Genomic DNA, 27,327 nt, shown 5'->3' with positions numbered 1-27,327 from the left:
GCTGTTCAACTTGTAGCCAAGCATCTCACTGATGCCGTATTGTAGATCAGCTTGTTAGTGTCGGTAATCGTGGTTGTAGGTATTGCCCGTAGTGCTACATTAACATCATCTAGCAGACCTTCTGAGGGTACTTCACGTAATCTTGGTAACCGGCTACGGGGGATCCAGGTTTCAAGCTTGGCCATGATCCTATTTTTCAGGTCAGTTCCTCTCGCACTCAACGATCCTTCTCCTATCGCACTTGGGGCTATGTACCCAATCTCGGGTGGGGGTGATGATATCGCCCCCCTGACCTGGCGTCCTGACTCCTCCTTGCCGTAGCATTTGTGTTGTACCTCGTCAATCTCTAGCTGTGAGAGCAGTCCCTTCTTTCGAATGTTGGAACACTGAGCTACTAGTTGTTTCGCCGTCATTGTGGATGTTGGGTATCGAAGAATCCATAGGTCCCTCATCCTATTCATGTAGCCCCTTCCGCCGGGGTTACTTGCGTAGTAGCATTCCAACAAAGCCCTGTTTTCGTCTCTTGCCCACCGATGCCTTCTTGTTCCAGTAGCCCACTTTTCGTCAGGGTGCCCTGGTTCCTCAACACCTGACGCGGACCTTGTTGATCCGGGCGACGTCCGAGCCGGCATGCCTTCATATTTATCTGTCTCGCTCATGTCTGCGGTAGGCTTGCTTAGCATAGGGGGTCTAGCCTTAGGACCCTTACTGGATACAGACGCCCCAGGCAGGAATCGAACTTGCGATCCTCTGTTCCAAAGGCGTGTAGTCTAACCACTACGCTATCCAGCTGCTTTTTTTTATATATATATATATATATATATATATATATATATATATATATATATATATATATATATATATTATAATAATATAAAAATATAAAATACAATAACAATATGATTTTTGGAGCAGCCTTCAGGATTATTAACATGCTGTTGTTGGACTCGATGGATAACATTAACGATCTGCTAGCTGCAAATAATCATGTGCAGTTCCACATGATTAATAACAGACAAAAAGAAAGCATATTACTGATATGTTAAGATTCTAGTTGGTATTGGGGATGGTGAGTAGCCTTCAGTAACAGTAATAAATCACACAGTAATACTACATTCATGTCATTGTAAAAATCATAACAATATATTTAGTAATCCAAAGTATTCAGAATACGTTACTCTCATTGAGTAACGTTTCAGAATATGTTACAAAATACATTTTGGGCCATGTATTCTGTAATCTGTAGTGGGATACATTTTAAAAGTACCCTTCCCAACACGAGCCACAAGGTGTTCAGAATAACCTGAATTGAACATAAATGCAATGACCTCAATAAATTCCCTGAATCAAAGGTCTACGGTGGCTTTGAAAGATTTTTTGAGTCACCAGCCATTGTGTGCCTTTTTTTTTTTAACAAGAAAGCAGACTTCTTTACAGCCTCACAATGTTGTAGCCCTTGAAGAGCTGTGTAATCCTGTTAGACACCACAACAGCCCATCATTTCAAGAAACATGTTTTCATATTTTAAGTTAAGGGGTGGATGTATGCACCCTCTTTCCTGGATTACTGTTGTCTACAATGTTTTACATTGCAAATGAGTCATTCATATTAGTGTTGGCTCGCACTCAAAGGGAGGGTGCAATGGTCTTATCCAGCCACTGTAGGGATTGATTAGCATTGCTTAGAGAGTGAGTCTTGGCAGCATCAGACATCACCATGCAAATGTTACTGAATAGCTAATGTATCATGGGAAGGAAGTTTGTTTGTCTCATGTTGAGGATTTCTGAAGGGAATGCATTTCCAGGACAGCAAACACTGATGGCCCTCATCTCTTCTGCTTCAGGAAGAAAGAATACACCTCTCTAGCAGTGTGTGGCAGTGCAACACAAATGAAATATGCATGGCGTTTCAGTGTCTGAGCTGATAGTTTGGCGTGTGAGCCAGTCATGTGTGACATCAGCTTCCATGAATGACAGGAGAAGATTTTTTTGTTTGTTTGGTTTTTCCCTTCATTTTCATTTGCTTTTGCTGCATCATTATGATAATGTTGGTGTGCCTCTAGGCACCCATCACAGAGGTTGCTTGTCGTTTTAGTGGAACAGGATTTGCCGTGGCGTCGTGCCAGTTTGTGTCTGAATGCTCACCAGCTGCCGTCACGGTGAGTCAGCAGGGCCTCTAGGGCGAGGGTGCAGGCAGGAATAGGACCCAAGGTGCAGACTCCGGAGACAGACGTGAACTCAAAAAAGGCTTTAATTTAATACTCAAAATATAACAAAACTAAAAAAAACTCAAAACAAACTTAAACTAGAGAAATGACAGAACACACAGCTAAGAAAACGGTAGATCGCGACACGGACACAGAGAAACACAGGGCTTAAATACACAGAGGGAGCAATCAGGGAATGAGTAACAGGAGGGAAACACAGCTGGGACAAATCAGAACTGACGAGACCAAAGAAGCGTAAACTGAACACACTGAGAAAAGACAGAGACCTTCAAAGTAAAACAGGAAACACATAACACAGACTGAACAAAGACACAGACTCACATGCAGGCACTACAGAGGGAACAGAGACGTGGGAACAGGGCAGACACAAACACTGACTGAACACGGGGATATAGGAACTTAAGATACACATAGACGCGAACTAGACAAGGGGATGCAGGTGATAGGGGAGACAGAGCAACTAAAGAAGACAGAGACCTAAGCCATAAGACAGAACTCAAAGAAACCAAAGACTAGACAGTATAAATAATATCATAAACTCAAAAACCCTGGGTCGACGACCCAGGCACCCTAACAGTACCCCCCCCTTAAGGGCTGGCTTCCAGACAGCCCAAACCAAAACACCAAAATCAAAAAAAAAACAAAAAACAACCCAACCAGGGCGGGCGGCGGGGGAAACCGGACGGAGGGCCCGAAACAAACCAAACAAGGAGCCAGAAACAACAAAACAAAAAAAAAATGCAAACACTGGAGCCCGGAAAGCAACAGAACAAAAAACAGGAACAAAGTCCAAAACAACAGCACCAAGGCCCAGGCAAAGTCCAAAAGCAAACAAACAAAAGAGCTCACAAAAAGCGCAGAGGCCCAGGCAATAGTATCAAAAAAGGGCACGTGGCCGGCCCGGAGGCTGACAGCACGATAGTCCAAACCCGGGAAGTTCAGGGGGGCGGCCCGGGGGCTGATGGTCCAAGAGCCCAGAAAACAGTTCAGGAGGCCGGCAAGGCGGAAGGCACCGGTGGCGACGGAGCAGATCAGGAGGCCGGCCGGGCGGGAGGCACCGACTGCGACCGAGCAGGTCAGGAGGCCGGCCGGGAGGCAGCGGCGTGGTTCAGGGGGCCATCCATGACGGCGGCGTAGTCCAGAGGGCTGTCCATGACGGCAATGACGTCCAGTCATCGACCGGACAGGACGTGCAGGACGAGCAGGCCGGACAGGACGTGCAGGCCGGACAGAACGAGCAGGCCGGACAGGACGTGCAGGCCGGACAGGACGTGCAGGACGAGCAGGACGAGCAGGCCGAGCAGGACGGGCAGGACGTGCAGGCCGGGCAGGACGGGTAGGACGAGCAGGCCGGGCAGGACGGGTAGGACGAGCAGGCCGGGCAGGACGTGCAGGAACAGACAGCATGGAGACCTCAGGAGCAGACGAAGCTGAACACTCGGAGACTGGACCAGGCGAAGCTGCAGAGGCCGGACCAGGCGGAGCTGCAGAGGCCGGACCAGGCGGGGCTGCAGACTCGGAGGCCGGACCAGATGGAGCTGCAGACTCGGAGGCCGGACCAGGCAGTGGAGCCGGTGGTGGTTGAACGGCCTCGCCAGAACCATCAGCAGACACTGGGACGTGCTGGCTGGGTCCTCCCGGACCCCCAGCTGACGAGGCAAGAGGCTGAACGGGCCCCTCGGACCGTCCAGCGGAGACAGGTGGCTGAACGGGCCCCTCGGATCCTCCAGCAGGAAGAGACGGCTGAAGCGATTCCTCGGACCCTCCAGCGGAGACAGGTGGCTGAACAGGTGACTGAGCCGATAGGTGAGCTAATGTCTGAGCTATGGAGAGAAGTCTAATATGTATCGACTGTTGTAAAGATGGTAGTAATGGTGGGTGAGGTGGTGGATGAGCACTAAGCTGAGCTATGTCTTCAGAGCCTACGGAAAACTGCTGGACGGGCTCACCCGAGCCTCCAGCGAGGACAGAAACCGGTGCAGTGGCCTGCTGGGCAGTAGCCGCTCCCACCCGCGGAATAGGCACGGGCGCAGAGACTAGCGGAGCCTCAGCTGGCCTGGAAGCTGGAGCAGGGACAAACTGGGCCCTAGCCCCCCTCACCTGAGGAACTGATACAGGTGCAGGAGACGGCTGGACCGCAGTTGCCCTGGGCGAAGGAGCACCGGAAGGCAAAGGAGCAGGCTCACTGAAAACTGGCTCATCAAAAACAGGTGACGACCCTTTCCCACCACGTTTAACAGTCTGTACAGTCTTAGGTTTAGCAGTGTTCACAGTCTCAGAAAAAACAGACTCGGCAAACTCAGGTTTTAATTTGTTCCGACCCCAACGAGCAGACCTCAAACTAAAAATCTCAGACGAATGCTTATTGCGATGAACTAGCGTGGGAAGATTCAAACCAAAACTGGCCTCCCAATCCAAATCCTCGTCGAGAAAAGAAATCCCAAAAGTGTCTGAGGTGAGTTCATAGTCTTTACTGTTCAACGGCTCAGGTGGAGTTTGGAAAGTGTAGTCCTTTTGACTCACCACCTGAGGTTGCTCAGACGTGTCCATATGACGGCGACGTGAGCGCCGTTTCCTTCGGGCAGAGGTAGCTGGCGGCGTGAGCAACTGAGCCTCCGGTGCACAGAATGGTGACGCTGAGGCCGGAGCGTGAGTGCCTGAAGCCACGCGGAGGACTCCCAACTGAAACGGCCGCATCTTGCGTGCTAGCGGAGCAACAGGTGGAGACTTCTGGCAGCTCCGGGGACCGCCGAGAGCCAGCCGAGTGCCATGGAAAATGCGCCCGACGTCAGGGGTGAGCCATGGCTTCCAGCGGAGTTCCTCCTCCAGCTGGGCAAAGGCTGCTCGGCGTCGCTCCTGGAGTTCAAAGTCTGCTGGGTCCATAGTATGGTCGCGATCTTCTGTTAGGTGTGGCTGTGTGCAGGCAGGAATAGGACCCAAGGTGCAGACTCCGGAGACAGACGTGAACTCAAAAAAGGCTTTAATTTAATACTCAAAATATAACAAAACTAAAAAAAAACTCAAAACAAACTTAAACTAGAGGAATGACAGAACACACAGCTAAGAAAACGGTAGAGCGCGACACGGACACAGAGAAACACAGGGCTTAAATACACAGAGGGAGCAATCAGGGAATGAGTAACAGGAGGGAAACACAGCTGGGACAAATCAGAACTGACGAGACCAAAGAAGCGTAAACTGAACACACTGAGATAAGACAGAGACCTTCAAAGTAAAACAGGAAACACATAACACAGACTGAACAAAGACACAGACTCACATGCAGGCACTACAGAGGGAACAGAGACGTGGGAACAGGGCAGACACAAACACTGACTGAACACGGGGATATAGGAACTTAAGATACACATAGACGCGAACTAGACAAGGGGATGCAGGTGATAGGGGAGACAGAGCAACTAAAGAAGACAGAGACCTAAGCCATAAGACAGAACTCAAAGAAACCAAAAACTAGACAGTATAAATAATATCATAAACTCAAAAACCCTGGGTCGACGACCCAGGCATCCTAACAATGTAAGTAAAAGACACAACGTGTCTGTGAAAGTTCCTCAGTCATCCAGGTCATCGTATTCTGAGGAGCTTGGAAAGAAAAGCATCTGGACTTATTTAAGTTTCACTGCTCATCCGAGAATCACATGATATGGTGGGGCTAGGTTACACAGTGAATTCACCCGAAACCTTGGCTGAATGTGGCCCACACCCGTTTTCACACCTTGACTTGTGTGGTTAGGAAGAGGTCAGGTGGACTGTCCCGGGCTCTGTGGGGCCAGACGGCGCTGCTGAACTGGGCCCCGGTCTAGATGGGCCTGGGCCCCCTTTCCCTGGCGGGTTGCAGAGTATGGGGGTGCCTACTGGGGTCAGCGGGGGAGCTGGCCCCAGGGGGGGGGGTCACTTGCGCCTCCCTTCCTTCCCTCCCCATCTCCAGCTGCCTCCCTCTGTCACGGCGAGTGGGATGAGAACCGTGACACCCTCTTCCCGCTCCACCACAACCACCCACACATGCAGGGCCTTGGAGTAGGGGTATGTCACCAGGGTGCAGAGGAGGCTACCCCCCCTCTGTCCCCTTCTGGCTGCCTCTGCCTCAATTTTATCCCACAACTTAGACATTCACATCACTCACACTCTCATTACACATACATATAGGATCTTGGGGGTGGGCACGCTACATGGAGTCCAAAAGACCATCAGGGTGTACACCTCACCCCTGGGGTCGTTGTCCACCTCTCAATGTTAAATACACGTAGACATTGAGGGCTATCGGGGGGGCTATGCGCTTACCTGCTGCTCTCTGGCAGGTAGCTCCATGCCCTCCTGGGTTTTAAATGCACCTTAGAACACATATGCATCAACACTACAATGAGCGGGTGGAGGGAGGTTTGGAGTCTTCTCTCACCCCCGTTCTCTGCGGCCTGCTGGAGCGGGGGGGGCTAGGAGGAGGAGTTGGCCGTCCGACTGGGGTCTGGAGTGTGGGGCCTCCCTGCTGCTGCGGAGTCGGGGCGGTCTGCCTCCCCCCACCGCAGGGAAAAGGGTAACACCACCTGGGTCTGGGTGCAGTTCCCCCCTCCAGGGGCAAGGGTACCTAGACCCGGTTTGTAGAGTACGCTTGGGGAGTGTGATCGTGTGTACAGCGTCTCTTTATGTCTGTCTCCACGTTGGTTGAGTGTGGAGTGAGTGCATATGAGAGCATGAGGGTGGGAATGGATGTTTGTATCTGTGTGTGCCTGTATGTCTGTGTCTATATGTCAGGTTGGGTGTCAGGCGCCACCTCTCTGGGGACATCTCAGGCCCTCCAAGGTTTGGAGGCCTATCTCCCCCCACCACCACTTCCCCTGCCAGTGGCGGACTCCCTCAGACGTCGGTGCGTTGGTGGTTCTTTGTGTCCGGGATGGGCGTCCAGGTACACACCAGCTCACTCCTTGGTGGCTGCTTGTCGGGGCCTGGAGTCTGGGGCTCGCTCGGGCCACTTCGGGGGGGTGCCCTCGGCCTCTCGGCCTGGGGCTCGGTCACTCAGGCACAGCTGGCTGCCGGCAGAGCTCACGGGCGCGTCACTGCAACCCCCCCTGGCTTCTGCTCCGCGGCTGCTGAGTGAGCCCTCATCTGGGACTCTCCTCAGCTCTTTCTGGGACAGTGGCGCGGCTGCCCCTCTGTTGGTCTTCCTTGGTCTCTTGTGTTCTGGGGGCCTCTGGATGTCTGGAGTCTGGATCTCCTCCATACCTGCTTCATACCCTGGAGGACGGGGCTGTGGCCCCCCCACACCCTCTAGCAGATCATTACATGAAGGAACCTTTTAAAAAAACAAGCGCGTCCATGCTCACAGGTGTACACACGGGTGATCACACCCACAAACTACACCCTTTTTGGCTCCTACCTCAAAGCACATTGTGCGCTGTCGATCTTACGTGCTGCACAATAATGTTTAATATTTAGTATTTACTGTTATATTCACATATATCATATGTATATGTATGTACATATATCAAACTAGTTCTCCATTCTTCAGGCATCCTCTCACTTTCAAAAGTCCACTGTTCTCTTCTCTCTTCAACATTTCCACACCACCACACATCTGGAATAGCTGGCTTTCCACTCTTCATGCTCTTCATAGCTGCTCTACCTACTGGCTTTGTAATTCATCTGCACTTCCTGATTCGCTAACTTTCCTCCCTCTGTTCTCCTCTCTCTCATTTTCTTTATCCATCAGCTCCTCAAAGTAATGTTTTCATATTTTAAAATGTTTTTTTTTCAACCATCCATGCATCTATCAAATGGAAGCTATTCCAATAAAAAAGCAGGGTACAGCCTGCATAGCTCCTTAGTCTGTCGCAGGGCTAAGATGTACAAACAAGCATTAATGCTCACATTAATACTTAAGGCCAACTGGACAATTTTGAACAGTCTATTAAAAAACTCTTATTTTGTATTTCTTATGCAAATGTCCTAAGTCAGGCTAGTCATATCTATATTTAAAACCTTGTTAGTAGAAGAAACAACGTAATACAATAGCTAGGTTTCATTTGACGTAGACGTGACGTCGACGTAAAGCGCGAAATTTGACTGGCGGTCGGAAGTGAAAAAGATAAGCGCAAAATCACAGACAGACAGTACGCAAAATGCCTATGTCCTGTTGTGTTTACGGATGCTCCAGTAGGTCGACCCGAGAAACTGATAAACGGTATTTTAGGGTACCAAAAATAGCCCAACGAAGAGGAGAAAAATGGAAAATTCTAACCGAAAAACGTAGGAAAAAATGGATTTTAAATTTACGTTTACAGTCGGGAGGAGCAGAGTCTGCCAATGCCCGTGTCTGCAGCGACCACTTCGTCAGAGGTAATGTTATGTTTGCAAACGAACTTATTAGCATTAGGTAGTCGTTAAATTCTCGTTTACTTAGTGCTTTTAAGTTAGTAGTCTAATATTGACTTGATTGGGACTATAGGCTGCCCAAGTGCTTTGGATGACGAAGAGTCGGAGGACTGGGCTCCGACGGTCAATCTCGGCTACGAACGAAAACCCAGATCGGAATCAGTTCTCAAACGAGAGAAAAGAATGAAGCTTAAGGCAGAACAGCATCGATGTGCAGAGGCGATTTTGGATATGCAACAGACGGCTGAGAGCCCGGATTTGAGCCTACTTAATTAAGCTACTAACCCTGCCATACAATTGCAATGAGCTGCAATCACTTCTCCATCCTCCTTTGCAATTACCCAAGTCTTCAGAGGTGTCTCGTTAGACCGCTGAGAATGGTTTACCTTGAAACAAACAACTGTCACTCTAACGAAGTCCTAAGGATGTGGCATGTTTGTTGACGTTAAAGCCGCTACCGCTAACTGTTAGCGTGTTTAAGATAAAGCAATATAAGAACAAACACTCACCCTTGCAAACACCAAACTGTATCCATCACGGAGACGTTTTGTTCCAAGGTTGTGGACCCACCCGCTGACAAAAAAATTGTACGCCTCCAGACTCTTGAAAGCTTTCATTTGCTGCCTAGTGTAGTAAGAAGTCTGGAGGACCAAGTAGTTGGTGATATCCACAGCCTCGATAGTAGGCAAATCCTTTACTTCTGTGGTGTATTCGGACATTTTCAAAGAATACGGATCACGTCCGATATATTTTTTAACTATCTGTTTATATCTCTCCCGAGAAACGGGGTCTAAAGTTGCACAATAGCTGCTCTCCTGACTCTCCACAGTGTCCTCCATGTTTACTTCCGCCCTCCACTCAAAAATCGCGCTGCCTCCGCACGTCATCAGAACCACGTGACCGCAACCCAACTATTATGTAATATTGTAGTAATGTAATAAAATGTAAATTAAATTCAAAATATTAAACTGCTGCTTTGAGATGCTAAAAAGAGAAAGAAACAATGAAAATGAGTATATTTAAGGTCTCGCTGCACTACCCATCAGATGGTGGCAAACAAACTATGATACTGATATATGTTTGTATGTTCAGGTTTTTGCCTATTTTCCCTGACCCCTACTGTTTAATCTACAGATCCTGATACACTTCACAGTGTGCAGTCTGGGGAACTATGCAAGCACTTTTTCTTATACAGTAACTTAACTGTGACCTCTGAATCAGCAGTACTGAAAAGTGCTTGTGAACACATTATCACTTCTTTCTAATCCTGCATTATGGCAAACTTCAGTGGACTATATTTGTTATTTAGTCTCACACTTTGTGTTTTATTTACTCCAGTGGACACCACGCTCCTCTGTGACCGGCACTCTTACAAACAGTGTAGTGAATGCATGCATTTTGCTACAACTACAGGTGTGAAATGCCAAATCTTGATTTAGGCACCTTATGAGCTGTCAAAACAACAGCCCCAAAATGTCACAAGTGATCCAACAAAGTGACGCCTTCTCATGCTTAGGGGCTCTGTCACCAGGAGTGGATTCCAGCATTCAACACCAGTATGAATCTGAAATTAGCCTATAGATGGAAATAACTGTAATTCATATTCCTTACATCTTTATTTTTTATAATTATTGTCATACTTTTGAAACATGTGAACACTCAACCATCATTTTATCTTGTAAAATTATTTTAATAGTCAAGCAATCCAAAGTCCTATCTTTAATCTTGCAATTGTGATATGCTGACAGAATTACAACTCATTTAAGTGCCATTATAACCAGATATGCTGCGCACATACAAATGGAGTGATGCCTGCAAAAAGGTACTGTTTTAACCAAATATAATAATAATAATAATAATGATAATAATAATATTATTAATAATAATATAATAATAATAATAATGATAATAATAATATTAATAATAATAGTAATAATAATAGTAATAATAAAAGGGCCTACCACAGCTTCATCATCCAGAACTATTTCATTCAGCCCATCTCTCTCTGTATATACAGAGAGAGATGGGCTGAGATAAGAGATAGTGATGTGTGAACTATGACTTGAAGTTAGAGCATCATTCAGCCTGTATAATATATATATATTTAATACCAGCACATATTTTTTTTAAAGTAATTTGGCTTGATTTAAATGGCTAAATCACCTCCTCAACATGTCTTGAAGTTCTCAAGAGGCCTGGTAATGAACTAATCAGTTGATTCAGGTGTGTTGACCCAGGGTGAGATCTAAATAGATCTATGTGTATGTAGAAGTATGTATAAAAAGAATGGAAAAGGCTGTTGTTGGTGAGGAAATGAATTACTGATTTGAGAACTACATTAACACTAATAAGGATGCACCAAAGCAATCAAAGATTCATGTGCTGTAATACCGTCTAAACTGTCACGCTGCCTCTGCTTTTACCAAAGTGAATAATTGTCTTATGTGACCCCTTAAAGTCTGTGAAATGAACATTTTCAGTTGCTTGTTTACAAATTGGAGCTGCTGGGTATTATAATCATTCAGAGTAAAGGTGCATGTGGCAATTATTTATTCATAGGGACCCAGTGACCTTCCTATAATGTGGTGAGTAAACACTGTTTGGCTGCAGCCTGGTATCTGCACAGTATTTTGATCACGCTCCTGTGATATGGAACACCTGTGGACAACTACTGAAGATAAGACTTGTCAAGCATGCTGAGAAGCAGTGCAGCCTCTGCATACCAATGGCTTGAAGGACAAACAACATGTTGAGGTAATTCTGTTCTGAAGGTGTCGATAGAAAATTGCACTTAGAAGTCAGTGTAATCTTTTAATAATATAAGTCTGCAAATGATAGAATACTGCATGATGACCTCTTTATGTTGTTTTGCACATATTCAACTCTGTATATTTTATATATTTTATTATTATTATTATTATTATTATTATTTTATTTTTTTACTATTTAATTTGTAAAAATGTGTATACACACACACACACACACACACACACACACACACACACACACACACACACACACACACACGTAGGAAAATATTTAGTATACACATCCAGAAATGCACACACTATTATATATTGTACATATATTTATTAGTTTCAGGTTGGCCATTCTTGTATTTTGCTCGTTTGTGTTGTTGTGTTTGCACATCTCTGTTGCTTGTGGGGCTCGCACACAAGAATTTCACTCGCATGTGCTGTGCCAGTGTGCCTGCACATGTGATGTGACAATAAAAAGTGATTTGATTTGATTTGATTTGATTTATGTGTCAGATTGTTGTTTATAGTTCACTGTGACCCGTTATGCAGGGAAGGAGCAGATCCTGCTAGTGTTAGATAAGAGCTGAACAAGCAGGTTCACTTCGTACCAGGTAGAGGAGCCTCTCCTGGCACACGCACACACACACACACACGCACACACACACGCACGCACACGCACACGCACGCACACGCACACACACACACACACACATCCACATTCCAATGTAATAAACGAACGCAACTACTGTTGTATATAAATAAAGATCAGGGCAGAGCGCGAGTCCCGGAGCCCTCACTCTCGTGCAAGCGCTCTGTGGCTGTCCTTGCTGCTCAAATTAAATCATGTACATTACAAACCTTGTTTCCCTGTCGACTGTAACTAGAACCATTCGTTTTTGTACAATTTAACCATATTTTCTCTCCTTTTTCTCCGTTAGCAATAGTTTACCGTTTTCTTCCGTCTTTTTTGTACATCAAGTTGGTTACCGTTACATCATTCACTTCCGGTCACACAGGAAGTTACCAAAATAAAGGCACAAACGTTATATTACGTGAGTATGAGCTAGCTTCACATATCCGCCTTACACAAAAGGAAAACAAAGCACCACAACTACAAAAAACAAAAAAAAAACAAAAAACAAAACGAAACAAACACACAAACAAACAACAACATAAAAAAATTTATATGGATGATAATACACTGAGACTGTCTGAGCAGAGAAGAGCGGGAATAATCCCAGACCAAGATGTTCCTGTCTGCTCATCTTGTGACAATTTACATGTCACCTGGAGAGCATACTGCATGCCACATTTGGATTCAAGAGGAGATGTTGCCTTCACTCACCTTATTCTCAAATAACAAATACCAAATGGAATAAAGAAAACAGAAGAAAACAGATATGTATTGGATTGGATTGGATTGGTAAATCGATATGTCTCACACACTCCTGCCATACAGTCTGATGTCATCCATGCACAGGAGATGGCTGATGGTTATGACACTCCTGGATCTATATTTGCATCCATGCTTAGTGAAGTTGAGGTCTATGAAGTGCATCGCTATGATATATTCTGCACTTGATGGCAACTCCAATGAGTTCCTGATGAATGTTTTTAGTGCACTGTGAACCTTTAAGACCACAAGTTTCTTTGTGTGGAACATCAAGCTGTGGGCTTTCTTTTTGTAAGTCTGGGCAGTTCCCTCATTTACGGATTTCAGAACTTGTGGTTTTGATTTTTATGAACGCGACGGTCTCATGACTCCTTGAATGACGATACTGACCAGCCAATCGGTGGCATCCAGTCTGACAATGTCACATTTTAGTACCTGCTCGGATTTGCTTGGAACTTCTGCTGAGCAGGTATTATTTTAGTACCTGGTACCAGGTACTGTCATCTAATGAAAAACCCTGAAAACCGAGTAGGTATTAATGGAAAAAAGGCTCCTTTGTCCTGGTGTACTGCTCCAGCAATCATTAGCTGATGCTTTGTCCGTCTTTTGCTGTTTCAATGTCTTTCTCAGCTGTGGTCATTTACTGATTCATGTGCTTACTCAGCTTTGTTGGCATGATGCCTAAGAAGAGCCTCCATATTGCGGAGAGGCAGGTAATCAGCCAGCAGCTTGATGGTGTCATACCCTTGTGGGGGTCCTTCATGTTCTCCCTTGTATTAGCTCTTAGCATCCTCCGAATTTGTGCTGCCAGGGGATCATGAAGTGCCTTTTGCTTCTTCAGCCAGTAGGTGTGGATCAGGTCCTGGTGCTGTGAAGTTCTTAATTCCAGAGTGTGGTTGTTGGATATCTGCCTTTCTGATTTTGACTGGCTCTTGCTCTGGGAATGTTCTGTGGTTGATTTCAAGTCCCCGAAGTTCTTGGCATTGGCGTTGCATGACACGTCCAGAAAACAACCACCAGAAACTAGATCCAGTAAGACTTATCGAATAATCCCAACTTTCAGTGACAAAAAGCTATTACTGCCAAAAGATGGCAGTAATGTAAAGGGTGGATGCACATATCAATTGATGGGCGAGGAGCTTTCTGAGAGCGCTGTCTGGGACGAAAGAAGAGGGATCGCTTTACTTTGGGGTATTTAAATTTATGTTGTCTTGTCATATAAAACTAAAAACGTGCCATGCTCCCTGTGGGTGGTACAGTCTCAGGCTGCTGGGTGAAATCCTCCATGCATGGTAAAGAGCTTGCTTTAGTGATGGTAAATTTGATTCTTTTTACTGAATCGAGTTTTAATAAGTCACTCACCAAAGTGAATTGGATTTTTTGAGTCATTTGATTCACTGAGTCAGTCGACCAAAAAATGTACATTTTCACTCAAACTTAATTTGTTTCTCTTTTCATGTAAATCCTACTGCTAAGACGAGTGATTCTAAACGAAATCAACTATTTCATAGAGCAAAAAAGAGCAAAAACATTTCTAAAATTAAGCAATTTCCTATCAAAATTGCTTAATAAACCTTTATTTTATTTTATTTTATTTAAACATATTTTTATTTTTTATTTTATTAGTATTTTCCTTAAATGTGTTAAATATATATTTTCTCATCTAAATGTCCACTGAGCTGTGAGCCAGGGGGCGGTAATGCGCCTTAACATTGGTTGCCAACCAAGAAGAAGAAGCTGTGAGCCAGGAGGGAGGGGGTGAGCGAGTGAGTGAGTGAGCGAGTCCTGAGTGATTCGCTTACGATTCAGCACAGGAAGGGAGGGGGTGAGCGAGTCCTGAGTGATTGACCCTGTGCACGAGAAAATGCTAACTTCCTGGTTTGAGACGGGATGTGGGGTTGTACATTTCCGGTATCTTTACTTTGCGGTCAATCGCTACTGCGAAGATATCCTCCAAAATCATGTCCAAAACTCGAAAACGGAAAGAAAGGGTATGTTGTGACTTACCTTCAAAATTACAGCGGTCCCTCGATATAACGCGGTTCACCTTTCACCTCGCTGTTTCGCAGATTCTTTAGTGCAAGCATGCTTATTTTTTTACGTCACATTGTGTCCTGCGTCCTGATCGCTGCAGACGATCTCCTCCGTGACGTCTCTCCTGTACAGTACAGAATCGCTGCATCGATGCTAGCAGTGTAACTGAAGTGCAGTGCTGTATGTCCACGATGTCCACCAAACGTTTTGCACCGTCAAAAAATAAAATTGGCTCCTTGATTTCACCTCTCGCTGGTTATTTTTAGAACATAACACCTGCGATAAACGAGGGACAGCTGAGAAATATAACATTTGAATCCATTTTCTCTTTTGCTCTGAGGCGCAAGGGAAAAATATCGACAAGTCGATGAACATCATTTACAGATATATTGGGTAAATGCCCGAGACATCTATAGAAATGTAAATCGCCGCTTGATTCAATCATTTGCTTAACTTGTTTTGGACCGTAAACAGGGCGTGAATACGACACCGGAAACAAAGCTCCCCACACGAGTTTCCGCACCGGAAGTAGCATATGCTAACGTGCACATAGTCAATTCGCTTACGATTCAGCACAGGAGGGAGGGGGTGAGTAGCTCAAATGTGCTGTTAGCATGTTAGCAGAGCGATGCTACTGTGAACCGAGGAGCTATTTTCTTGATGTGAGCTTCTACTCAGGGTTTTTTCTTCCAGTCCATCCATCCATCCATCTTCATCCGCTTTATCCGGGGCCGGGTCGCGGGGGCAGCAGCCTAAGCAAAGAGGCCCAGACCTCCCTCTCCCCAGCCACCTCCTCCAGCTTATCCGGGGGAACACCAAGGCGTTCCCAGGCCAGCCGAGAGATATAATCTCTCCAGCGTGTCCTGGGTCTGCCCCGGGGCCTCCTCCCGGTGGGACATGCCTGGAACACCTCACCCAGGAGGCGCCCAGGGGGCATCCTTGTCAGATGCCCGAACCACCTCAGCTGGCTCCTTTCGATGTGGAGCAGCAGCTGCTCTACTCTGAGCCCCTCCCGGATGGCCGAACTTCTCACCCTATCTCTAAGGGAGAGGCCAGCCACCCTTCGGAGGAAGCTCATTTCTGCCGCTTGTATCCGCGATCTCGTTCTTTCAGTCACTACCCACAGCTCGTGGCCATAGGTGAGGGTAGGGACGTAGATCGACCGGTAAATTGAGAGCTTCGCTTTTACACTCAGCTCCCTCTTCACCACGACGGACCGGTGCAGCGTCCGCATTACTGCAGCTGCAGCCCCAATCCGTCTGTCGATCTCCGGCTCCCTTCTCCCATCACTCGCGAACAAGACCCCGAGATACTTGAACTCCTCCACTTGGGGCAGGAACTCATCCCCGACCCGGAGTGGGCACTCCACCCTTTTCCGGCTGAGAACCATGGCCTCAGATTTGGAGGTGCTGATCCTCATTCCCGCTGCTTCACACTCGGCTGCGAACTGTTCCAGTGCGAGCTGGAGGCCCTCACCCGATGAAGCCAACAGAACCACATCATCCGCAGAAATCAGAGATGAGATTCTGAGGCCACCAAAGCGAAAGCCCTCCGCCACTTGGCTGCGCCTAGAAATCCTGTCCATAAAAATTATGAATTTTTTCTTCCAGTTCAGAGCAGAATTTTTTTGTTACGATGTTGTGTTTTTCTCCACAATTTTAATTATAAGCTAGATACATTGTTGCTAACAGCAACAGGAATGAGTCAGTGAGTCAGTTGGGCGTGTGAATCATGATTCATGAGTAAGTAAAGTGATTCTCGAGTACTGAACGATTCGTTCATGATTCGCGCATCACTAGCTTGCTTGTCTTTATGTCACTGGCTTCCATGTCCTTCTTTGGCCAGCTTATTATGTCAGCAGTGTATCTGACGACCAGCAGAGCGTAGGTGTTAATTGCCTGGATCTTGTTCTTCCCATTCTGCTGGCTCCTAAAGATGCACTGAGCACTTCTTCACTCATTTCTTTTTGTTCCCTGTGTGTTTATACACCACTACTACATTTAACTTTTAGTAATTAAACTCTGACTCCCATTGTGTATCTCATGTACTTTCTGTCTCTGCTCCCTTTTATTTGCCCTCAGTTCCAACTGATCATGGCAGATGGCTGCCCTTCCCCAAGCCTGGTTCTGCTTGGGGAAGGGGTTTCTTCCTGTTAAATAGGAGGTTTTTTCCTTCCCACTTTTGCCAAGTGCTTGCTCATAGCAGGTCATTTGGGGGTTTCTTCCTAATATTGTGGGGTCTTACCTTAGTATATAAAGCATTTTGAATTGACTGTTGCTGTGAATTGGTGCTGTATAAATCAAACGGAAATAAACTGGAATGAAACCAGAGGAAAAATACATATTGTTCATAGGAATGAAATTCTGAATCAAACAAACAGAGGTTCATGCAAAAAACAATATAGCATTTAATCAGTTCTTAACTTTCATCAGACTCAGGTTGGGTACTGAAATTCTTCAGTCCTTCCTTTTATGCTATGACAGCTGCATGGTAACCTCCTATTAAAAAAACAAGCACACAAACAAAAAATCATTAATTAGATCAATATGAAAAGTGTGATTTATCTTGTTGAGAATCAAAACTATAATTACACTCATACAAAGCAATATAGTACTGCAAGTACAGTACATGCTATTTAGATGACAGTGAATAAAACCAGTTATGTTTCTAATAAAAAGACATTTTAGCTAACAAGGTGAAAGGGTACACTAAATTCTCAGCTTAATGTGAACACCAGTTCATACCCTGACACAACTTCTAAAAAGTAGATTTTGAACATGCCATAGCAGGAAGAGAAAGTGTTATTTAATTACAACAACCGTTCTCACGGGCAGCTCACTTTCTGGGCAGTATTTACTTTGAAGGGAATAGTATTGTGTGTTGTATATATTCATATTTGGTTTTTTGATTTTACATACTTTAAGAACTTTGTAGTGCAGTAACAATAATACAGTTTTGGCGTTAACTTGAAGTTAAGGCAGAGGTTACTTTTAAATGTTAAATCTAAAAGAGAAATCAGACGTGAAATGCACCATTTATAAAATATAATGTGATTTTCCATATACACATGTATCATTTCCTAAATGTTGCCAGAACAAACAACGACAGTGGAATTTTAAGTGTAGTTTTAAGATAAAAAGGCAATTTAAGAAACTTTGACCCCAATGAAAGCTTGACCTTATTTGACCTTGAACAGAACTGAGATTACTCAGATGCTTAATATAACTAGGACAAATCAAAAAGTCTGCTAATAAAACAAAGGATATTGTTGCAGTATTCAAAGATGTTTTCGCTGATGAGCTCTCTAATTCATAGGCATCAGAGTCAGATGATTCATTTTTACAGTTTAAAAATGGTAAATGTCCTGTATTTATATAGCGCTTTACTAGTCCCTAAGGACCCCAAAGCGCTTTACATATCCAGTCATCCACCCATTCACACACACACTGGTGATGGCAGCTACATTGTAGCCACAGCCACCCTGGGGCGCACTGACAGAGGCGAGGCTGCCGGACACTGGCGCCACCGGGCCCTCTGACCACCACCAGTAGGCAACGGGTGAAGTGTCTTGCCCAAGGACACAACGACCGAGACTGTCTAAGCCGGAGCTCGAACCGGCAACCTTCCGATTACAAGGCGAACGCCCAACTCTTGAGCCACGATCGCCCCAAGTAAGTAGAAGTTTAAGTAGAAGTCACTGTCACGATTTTAGAAATACCCAATCACTTACTGTATTACTGACACAATCCCCAAATGTCCACATTCCCTCTTCATTCGTCTCCCCTTGTATGTAAATTTGAAGATATATTCTTCATCATTATAGATAGTGGTAATGAGAAACAGGGAAAATAGCATGTACTTGTCACTATTGACTGGAGTGTGTTGATAAATAGCTCCAATTAGCAGTAACCTTCAAGAAGCCACTTGGGGTTTTACCAGTGAATCAGTTTTGTTTATGTGGAACAAACTCTTGTGGTTGAGAAACAGAACATTTCAAAACTGCAAAGAACCTAGCTTATCGACATCAATGCATGGTTTGAGAGTTATGATGAACTTAAGAGATTTCTTGTCCACAGAAAACTGCACCGTTGTGTAGTAACAGGGATGTTGGAAGGTATTAATATGTATATCATTATCATATTATTAAATAGTGTTTTTAAAACAGTTGTAAAGTGCCTTAGATTTGAAGAAAACCACACTAACAATAAGAATGCATGTTCCACCACAAGGTCAAACAAACTGTCTTATATTCTTTCCATCACGCACTCACAGTGATAAACTATGACCAGAGATAATGGGAGAAAAATTACAAGAAAAATAGCTGATAAAAATTAGTTATCAGCAGTTGTTTAACGGAAACTACTGATTCTGCCAATCAAAGTTTAGGCTCTAGAACCTCAAGAGCATGATCACCTGTGGTTTTAAAATCAAGAATCAAAATCTGTGTCAGGTTTACTGTCGTATGTGTACACATACCTGCTTTCAATGTACAGAGCAGACAACAACAAAAATACTGACAATATAACACAGACAGCATGACACAGACAATAACAACACTATAGCATATTTAGGGTGCAATGGCACTGAGAGCAAAAATGTTGGAATAAAGTTCAAGATTAAATAAGGCATGGTAAGCTAGTTACTACAGTATGGTAAATGGACCGGTTCTTATATAGCGCTTTTCTACTCTGAGCACTCAAAGTGCAGTATGTATATGAGGATTGATCATGAATATGCACAGCGTGTAAAGTAAGTCACCATTTTTCTACGCAAATAAATTTCTAAATGTGCTTCTGACAATGAATTCTCACCAGAAGTTGGTAACAACCCTTTAAATCCACACATGCAAAGAAATCAAACCATAGATGCCCATAAATTAAGTTATGAGTAATAATGAGAAATGGCACAGGGAAAAAGTAGCTTACTGAAATTTAGCTCTTGATGAAGACAGCTTCAAGACGCCTCCAGCACGGAGAAACTAGTTGCTGAGGTGTGATTTTGGCCCATTCCTCCACACACTTTGATTAAAGTCAGGCCTGAGCTATTCTAGCAGCTTTATTTTATTTATCTGAAACCAGTTAAGAGCTTACTTTGTTGTTTTTGGGTTCCTTGTCTTGCTGAAAAGTCCACCTTTGTTTCATCTTCATCATCCTGGTAGATGCCTGCAGATATTTATCAAGAATGTCTCAGTGCTTATTTCTATTCATTCCTACTTCAATTATTTGAAACATGCAAGTGCTATATGATGATAAACAACATGATGTTCCCACCTCCAAACCTCATTGTTCATATAGTATTTTCGGGTTGATGTGCAGTACCTTTTGAACCTCCAAGCATGGTCTGTATTATGGCATCCAAGGAGCTCCGTATTGGTCTTGTCTAACCAAACTAAATTCTCCCAGAATTTGACAGGCTTGTTCAAATGTTATTCAGCAACCTTCAACATGCTTTTTTCTTGAATGAATGAATGGCAACATGTACTGTGACATACTGAAGCAGAGCACGATCCCCTCCCTTCAGACACTGGGCCACAGGACAGTATTCCAACATGATAACAACCCCAAACACACCTCCAAACAGACCAGTGCCTTGCTAAATAAACTGAGGGTAAAGGTACTTGACTGGCCAACCATGTCTCCAGACTTAAACCCTATTGAGCATCTGTGGGCATCCTCAAATGGAAGGTTGAGGAGTGCAAAGTCTCTAACATCCACCAGCTCCATGATGTCATGATCTACAACTTATTTCTGTTTCAGAGAATCAAATTTTCCTTCTACAGGCTGTGTTACAGCCAAGTCCACATCTGCACCCCTTATATGCACAACCCAAAGCAGTTAATCTCCCCCTGTCCTGTACCATTTCTTCTAAACATATCCTTGCTTGTTAAAGCCACAAAAACAAAAAAACAAACAAACAACCACAACTATTAACATGCAGGTTTGACTGTACAGTAGAACAGAGCAACACTATTCACCATTCCCATTAACTGCCATTTCCAGCTATATGAAAATAATAACAACCAATACTTTCTAATAATTTCTCCTCATAACCTACTCCTAGCTTGGTTATTAGTTATTTTAATTTGCTGGTTTTTGATCATTTGTTTTCAAGATTGCTGTGAAAACTCTAGGTCCATTTTAACTGTTGCTGTACAAACATAAGTAACAGACGGCACACTTTGAAAATAATGCCTTTTGAGCATCATGTGATCTTTTTCTTATGCAAGCATTCACAGGAGAAGCCATGTCATTATATGTATACTACTATACATTAATGTACAGTGTAACATGTTTTCATCTTGACTGTTGTGATATGTTTCTATTCATCACTGTGCATTTAATCATTAGTTATAAATTTATGGTGTCTTTGACCTGTCTTCCTCCCCTCTCCCCCAGTCGCGGCAAATTGCCCCTCCCTAAGACTGGTCCTGCCTTATGTTTCTTCTTGTTAAAAGGGAGTTTTTCTTTCCTACTGTTGCCAAAGGGCTTGCTCATTGGGGATCATATGACTGTTGGGGTTTCGGCTGTTTCCTCAGTATTATTGTAGGGTGTTAACCTTACAATATAAAACACATTAACCCTCTCAGGATCAAATTAAGTTTTTTGTTGCTAATGCACAACCAAGTCCTGCAGTGGTACTTCTGAGTAAAAAAAAAACTCATGAAATATGTATGTGGGGTGATCAGGTTGTTAGTTTTTAACTGTTGCAAATCGGCAACGTCTGGCTTGAGAGGGTTAAGACTAGGGATGGGTACCGGTATCCGGTGCTATTATGGCACCGGTTCTGACATAAACGGTAGTAACCAGACCGAAAAGCAGCGCACATTTCAGTGCTTTATTTCGGTGCTATATTTTTTTTTCCTGAGATGTCATACACTTTAGATTCCAACCAATCATTTTATCTTTGCAAGTGTAGTAGGCGGGTCCAGGTACGTACGTTCTTTTAGAGCAGAGCTACAGATTAAAAATGTCCAAGGCGAAGCGGTCAAAAGTCTGGCTGTACTTCACAGCAAAAGATGCAAACTCAGCAGCAACAAGTGCTTTAAGCTGATACTGTGATACTGTCAAAGGAGGTAACACCAAGAATCTGATGAAACACCTGGCGACGCATAGCGTTTTTTTAAAAGCCGAGAAATGCGCCGTATTTGATAGCTTGCTGCGAGACCTCACACCGAGCACATCTACTGCGGGTGTGGTGCCAGTTATCAGACCCGGAGTTAGCAACATCCCCCAAAAACCCGAAGAATAGAGTCCTGGCCCCTAGCCCTGCCAGTGTAGCAGAAATGATGAGGATGATGATGCAGCAGCAGCCGTTCTTCTCTGCGTGAGTAGCTTAATGTTGTTCGTGTGTAATTTACGTTGAGTAGGCTAACCACGTTATTACATTAATGCATGTAAGGTGAACTAGCAAACATCATCATAGCTACATGCGGCTGTCTTCTTGTTTGATGGCAGATACTCCCTTCACCCTGGCCAAAAAGGCTAAAATGACCAAAGAAAAAGTGGAAAACAGCTGAACATGAGAGGTTTTTTGGACAAAGTCTGTGTTCTCCATTCTCTAAGCACCGTTTGAGCACCGGCACCGTTTCAAAAGTACCGGTTTGGTACTGGTATCGGATAAAACCTAAACGATACCCATCCCTAGTTAGGACAACTGTTATAGGGATTTGGTGCTATGCAAATAAAATTGAATTGAATAGGAGTTGCTGATCACACTGCAGGTGAAACCATCCATATACCTGTGATTAGAGGCTTGTGCTGGTGACAGTGTTACAGTTAATTAAGTTATTATTTTATTATCTATTGTTGTGAGCCAGCAAAACAACATTTAGTCATTTTGCTCACGCTAACAGGGAGCTCTACAGAAATCTGTGTAGTTTTCCTACCACGCAGGATGCAGCTTCACTGATTTTCTTAACAAGGTCTTAAACTGATATTTGGAATGTTCACACATCTAAAGTAATTAATTCCACTAAAGTTAATAATTGCAGAGTTACCGTATTTCCCGGACTACAAAGCGCACCTAAATATTAGCCGCACAAGCTAAAATCAGGGGAAAATCCTGTTTTGTACATACATTAGCCGCACCTGACCAAAAGCCGCAGGTGTTTCAATGTTGACTTATCATATGTAAGAGAATATGCACAAAGGGAATTGTCAGGAAAGAGATGGCTGTTTGGAGACATCACTTTTATTAATATTTTTGAAAAACAAGTTATGGGTACATATTTGCACATGTAGTACATAACAGTAGCCTACAGCACACCAGAAAAATAGATTCGGACTACCTTTTAGGCTGAGGTGCAGTGACACGGCTTTAACAAGAAGAAAAGTCAGTCATTCACCACCATCTTTCTCTTCTTCCTGCGCACTAAAACCACCAAAGTCCTCTTCTCCAGTGTCGGATACAAACAGGCTCAGGATGGCTTCGTCATCCACTCTCCGCTTCTTTCCTTCGTTGTCACTTTCAAAACCAAAGAAATCCTCGTTGTCAGTGTCAGAGTCAAACACCCTCAGAAGGGCCGTGGCGGTGTCCTCCTCTCCATCATGCAGCAGTCCAGCCCTTCAAAATCCGTTGGTGATCGTGGATGTTTTCACACTTTTCCACGCTGTCAGAATCCACCGGTGGAGTTGGGCATAACTTGCTTTTTGGGCATAACTTGCAAGTTTATCGCCGCTCATCATCCACGCCTCCCGCTGAACGCGTAGCGCTACTTTGAAGTTTGTTTTTCGCGCTACTTCGTACGGCACTACGTTGCCTGGCGGACGGACATGTGACTAACATACCACTCTTGAACCCCGATCCTTCCGCCAGGCAACGTAGTGCCGTACAACAGCGGAACACACAAAACAAATCGTCTTACGATATCACAAAAATCACGGACAATCCATAGAAAAGCCGCACCTGACTAAAAGCCGCAGGGTTCAAAGCTTGTGCAAAAAGTAGCGGCTTATAGCCCGACATTTACGGTAATTATACTTGTTTACATCTTATAATCAGGAGGTCCTATGTGTATTCATGAGTCCTTCATTATGGATAGTTTAACACAGAAGTGTGTTTAGTCCTGAGGCACCTGATGGGGCTAAAGATAAATGACATTAATGCATAATTAATGCTGTTAACAGGGCAATCGCCAAATTGTCAAAACAGGAAAGGCTGGTTCTGCTGAAAAAAGGACATAAATGCGGCGTTAGATTTACTATGTTTAAAACTCCTCTGGGTTAAATTTGTCATATTTCAAACTGGGGCAGCACGGTGGCACGGTGGTTAGCACTGTTGCTGCACAGCAAGAAGGTCCTGAGTTCAATTCCACCATCAGGCCGGGGTCTTTCTGTGTGGAGTTTGCATGTTCTCCCCGTGTCTGCGTGGGTTCCCTCCGGGTACTCCGGCTTCCTCCCACCATCCAAAGACATGCAGCTTGTGGGGATAGGTTAATTGGATAATCCAAATTGCCACTAGGTGTGAATGTGAGTGAATGTGAATGGTTGTCTGTCCCTGTGTGTTAGCCTTGCGACAGACTGGCGACCTGTCCAGGGTGTACCCCGCCTCTCGCCCTATGACAGCTGGGATTGGCTCCAGCGCCCCCCGCGACCCTGAAAAGGATAAGCGGTAGCGAATGGATGGATGGATATTTCAAACTGTTTGCTGGAAAAATGGGAGGAGCTGAAAATGATGACGCTGCCCGGCTGTACCACGTGACTGGTTCATGAAGTGGTTCGAACTTTGCCGCGAGCTATGACAGCGATATAAACCCCTCAGACTTCAATCAAAATGTGGGTGTTTGATGGAGAGTTGCGGTTAGAGAGAGTTTGGAGACAGTTTGGAGGTTTATGAGAGTGAGGAGAGAAAGTCAGGAGAGAATGGAGCCAGCTAAGAAGAGGAGGATGTCCTCCCCTGTGTGGGAACATTTTGATCTTATTCCTCCCAACAAGGTATGTAAATTTCTACAGAAGATGTATTTTCATAATGCTGATGGTGCAATAAAACTTATGTTAAGCAGCTTTACTTTTGTACAAGGTGAAGTGTTTGCTATGTGCCAGGGAGCTGGGATATAACAGCAACACCTCATCCATGCTTAGGCACTACAGAGCTTTGCATGAGAATAAGAGGAACACCGATTGTGGAGCAAGACCAGGTGAGCCATCAAATGCCATGATAATATAGCATGCAGTAATGTTACTAAATGATATAACAATATTATACAACTGTTATAAGTTACGTGTGTGATATTTATATCTGTGCTTTGTCTTTATTGTCTTTCCTCAGGAGAACAATCTCAAATAGATGAAGACCTGGTCAGCATGGTGATTGAGGACTCCCAGCCATTTAGCATTGTGGAGGACAAAGGATTCAAAAGATTTGTTAAATCATTAAATCCTAGCTATGTTCTCCCCACTAAAGGTTATAGAAGCAGTGAAAATTTAGTTTTTACAGAATAAAATGTGAACAGGCAGGTCTGTAGCTGTCCATACCTCAATGTTACAAAAGCACAACCACTGTCCACACCCCAACCACACCTCACCTCACAGGAAATGATCATTTTCCATACTGCCAGTATAAATATACACAGTATACTGCATCATTACAATAGACATGTTTTACACACTCCTTTTGTTGTTGACATTTACAGGCTGTGTGCAAAAGGCCACACTCTTCAAATTCATGCCAACTAATATTTTTACGTCCAGTAGGTGTCCTGCTAGAGCAAATGAAGCTTCAAGACGCTTTGCTTCATGAAGCTTCATCTGCCCATCACTAGTTTACAGACAGTTCTTCAGGTGACCCAAATCTCCAAAGGACTGTGAGTGTTGTACACCAGCTTGATGGGGATTCTTGCAAGGAGGCCATGTCTTTGCTCAAACATACTACAGACAACTCTGTGAGTTTCCAGAAGATGAAAGACACATTTCAGCAGCGTCAGACGCTTATTAATGACCCAAGCAGAAGTGTTGATATCCTATCCACTTTTCCAAGACTCCTGGATATAAAAGGACTGGTAAGTTAGAACTGATTTGTTTTAAATAGAATTTGCAGCTAGCAGTTGTTTCAAGTACAATTTTCTTTCTCAAAGGTGGAGCAAGACTTCACTCTCCTGTTCGATGACGACACATCCTCCAGGTTGCTTCAGAAATGGAAAACATTCTTCAGGCCAAATGTCATAAAAGAGGTTAAGAAGCTCACGTCAACAGCAGAGTTGCTTCGCTTGGTGCAGTCAGCAGAAGGTCACCCAGAAAATCATCGAGATGATTCTACAAGTGAGTTGTATTTTTTGTATATTAAAGGTTAAAGCTGCATTCAGGGGCAAATATGAATTTGTTTCTGGCAGGTTTCGGCTGTGTGCAGGCAGGAGTTGGACGCAAAATGCAGGCTCTCAGACACGAGGGATGAACTGAAAATCACAGCTTCATTGGCTGGCCAGGAAAACGCATGCGACACAAAAACTAAACTAAACTCACGGGGAAAACACACAGCAAAACACAGCCATGAGGGACAACGTGACACTGACACAGAGAAACACGGGGCTTAAATACGCTGGGGAATAACGAGGGAATGAGACACAGAAGGAGAGCACAGCTGGGGGTTATCAGAACTGACAAGACAAGGAAGCAAAGGAGGATACACTCACATGAGACACAGACCTTCAAAGTAAAACAGGAAGTATAACACTGAGACACGGACTGGACACGGTGGAGACAGAGCAACTAAAAAAAACAAAACAGGGACATAAACCATAAGGCAGAGAACTCTAAGAAGCAAAGGCTAGAGATGAAATAATACACAGAGGGAACACAAGGCAAGTTTATTTATAGAGCACAATTCAACAACAAGGTGATTCAAGGTGCTTTACAGAGACATTAAAAAACAAAAACAAATAAGAAGCATGATTTAAAATTGATTAAAAAAAACAGTAGATAAAATCAGTAGTTAATGTAAGTTTTGAAAGCTTAAAAGTGTGGATTTGGTGCTTTATTCAAATGCAGCTGAGAACAGGTGAGTCTTCAACCTGGATTTAAATAAACTGAGTGTTTCAGCTGATCTGAGGCTTTCTGGGAGTTTGTTCCAGATATAAGGAGCATAAAAGCTGAATGCAGCTTCTCCGTGTCTGGTTCTGACTCTGGGAACTGATAAAAGACCGGATCCAGATGACCTGAGGGATCTGGAAGGTTCATACTGGGTCAGGAGGTCATTGATGTATTTTGGTCCTAAACCATTCAGAGCTTTATAGGCCAGCATCAGAACTTTAAAGTCTATCCTCTGACGGACAGGCAGCCAGTGTAAAGACCTCAGAGCTGGACTGATGTGGTCCACTTTTTTGGTCTTAGTGAGGACTCGAGCAGCAGAGTTCTGAATGAGCTGTAGTTGTCTGACTGATTTTTTAGGTAGACCTGTAAAGATGCTGTTACAGTAATCAAGCCTACTAAAGATGAATGCATGGACTAGTTTTTCCAGGCCCTGTTGAGACATCAGATCTTTTATCCTTGAAATATTCTCAAGAAATTAGACTCAAGGGAGTAACTAGTTTCTTT

General features: G+C 44.2%; 1 long non-coding RNA gene across 1 annotated transcript; it reads left to right on the top strand.

Annotated features, from left to right (window-relative positions):
* Nucleotides 1-24,483: 24,483 nt before the first annotated feature.
* On the top strand, nucleotides 24,484-25,259 carry LOC146642956 (uncharacterized). Its single transcript, XR_014909537.1, has 3 exons — nucleotides 24,484-24,732; nucleotides 24,818-24,935; nucleotides 25,067-25,259. It is a non-coding gene; the product is annotated as an uncharacterized LOC146642956 (long non-coding RNA).
* The last annotated feature ends 2,068 nt before the right edge of the window (nucleotides 25,260-27,327 follow it).

The sequence above is a fragment of the Rhamphochromis longiceps genome, linkage group LG23 (genome assembly GCF_057381845.1).
Source record: "Rhamphochromis longiceps isolate RC_006_pf linkage group LG23, R_longiceps_female_GT1.1, whole genome shotgun sequence".
In the NCBI taxonomy this organism is placed as follows: Eukaryota; Metazoa; Chordata; class Actinopteri; order Cichliformes; family Cichlidae; genus Rhamphochromis; species Rhamphochromis longiceps.
This window is presented reverse-complemented; position numbering and strand designations above follow the sequence as displayed.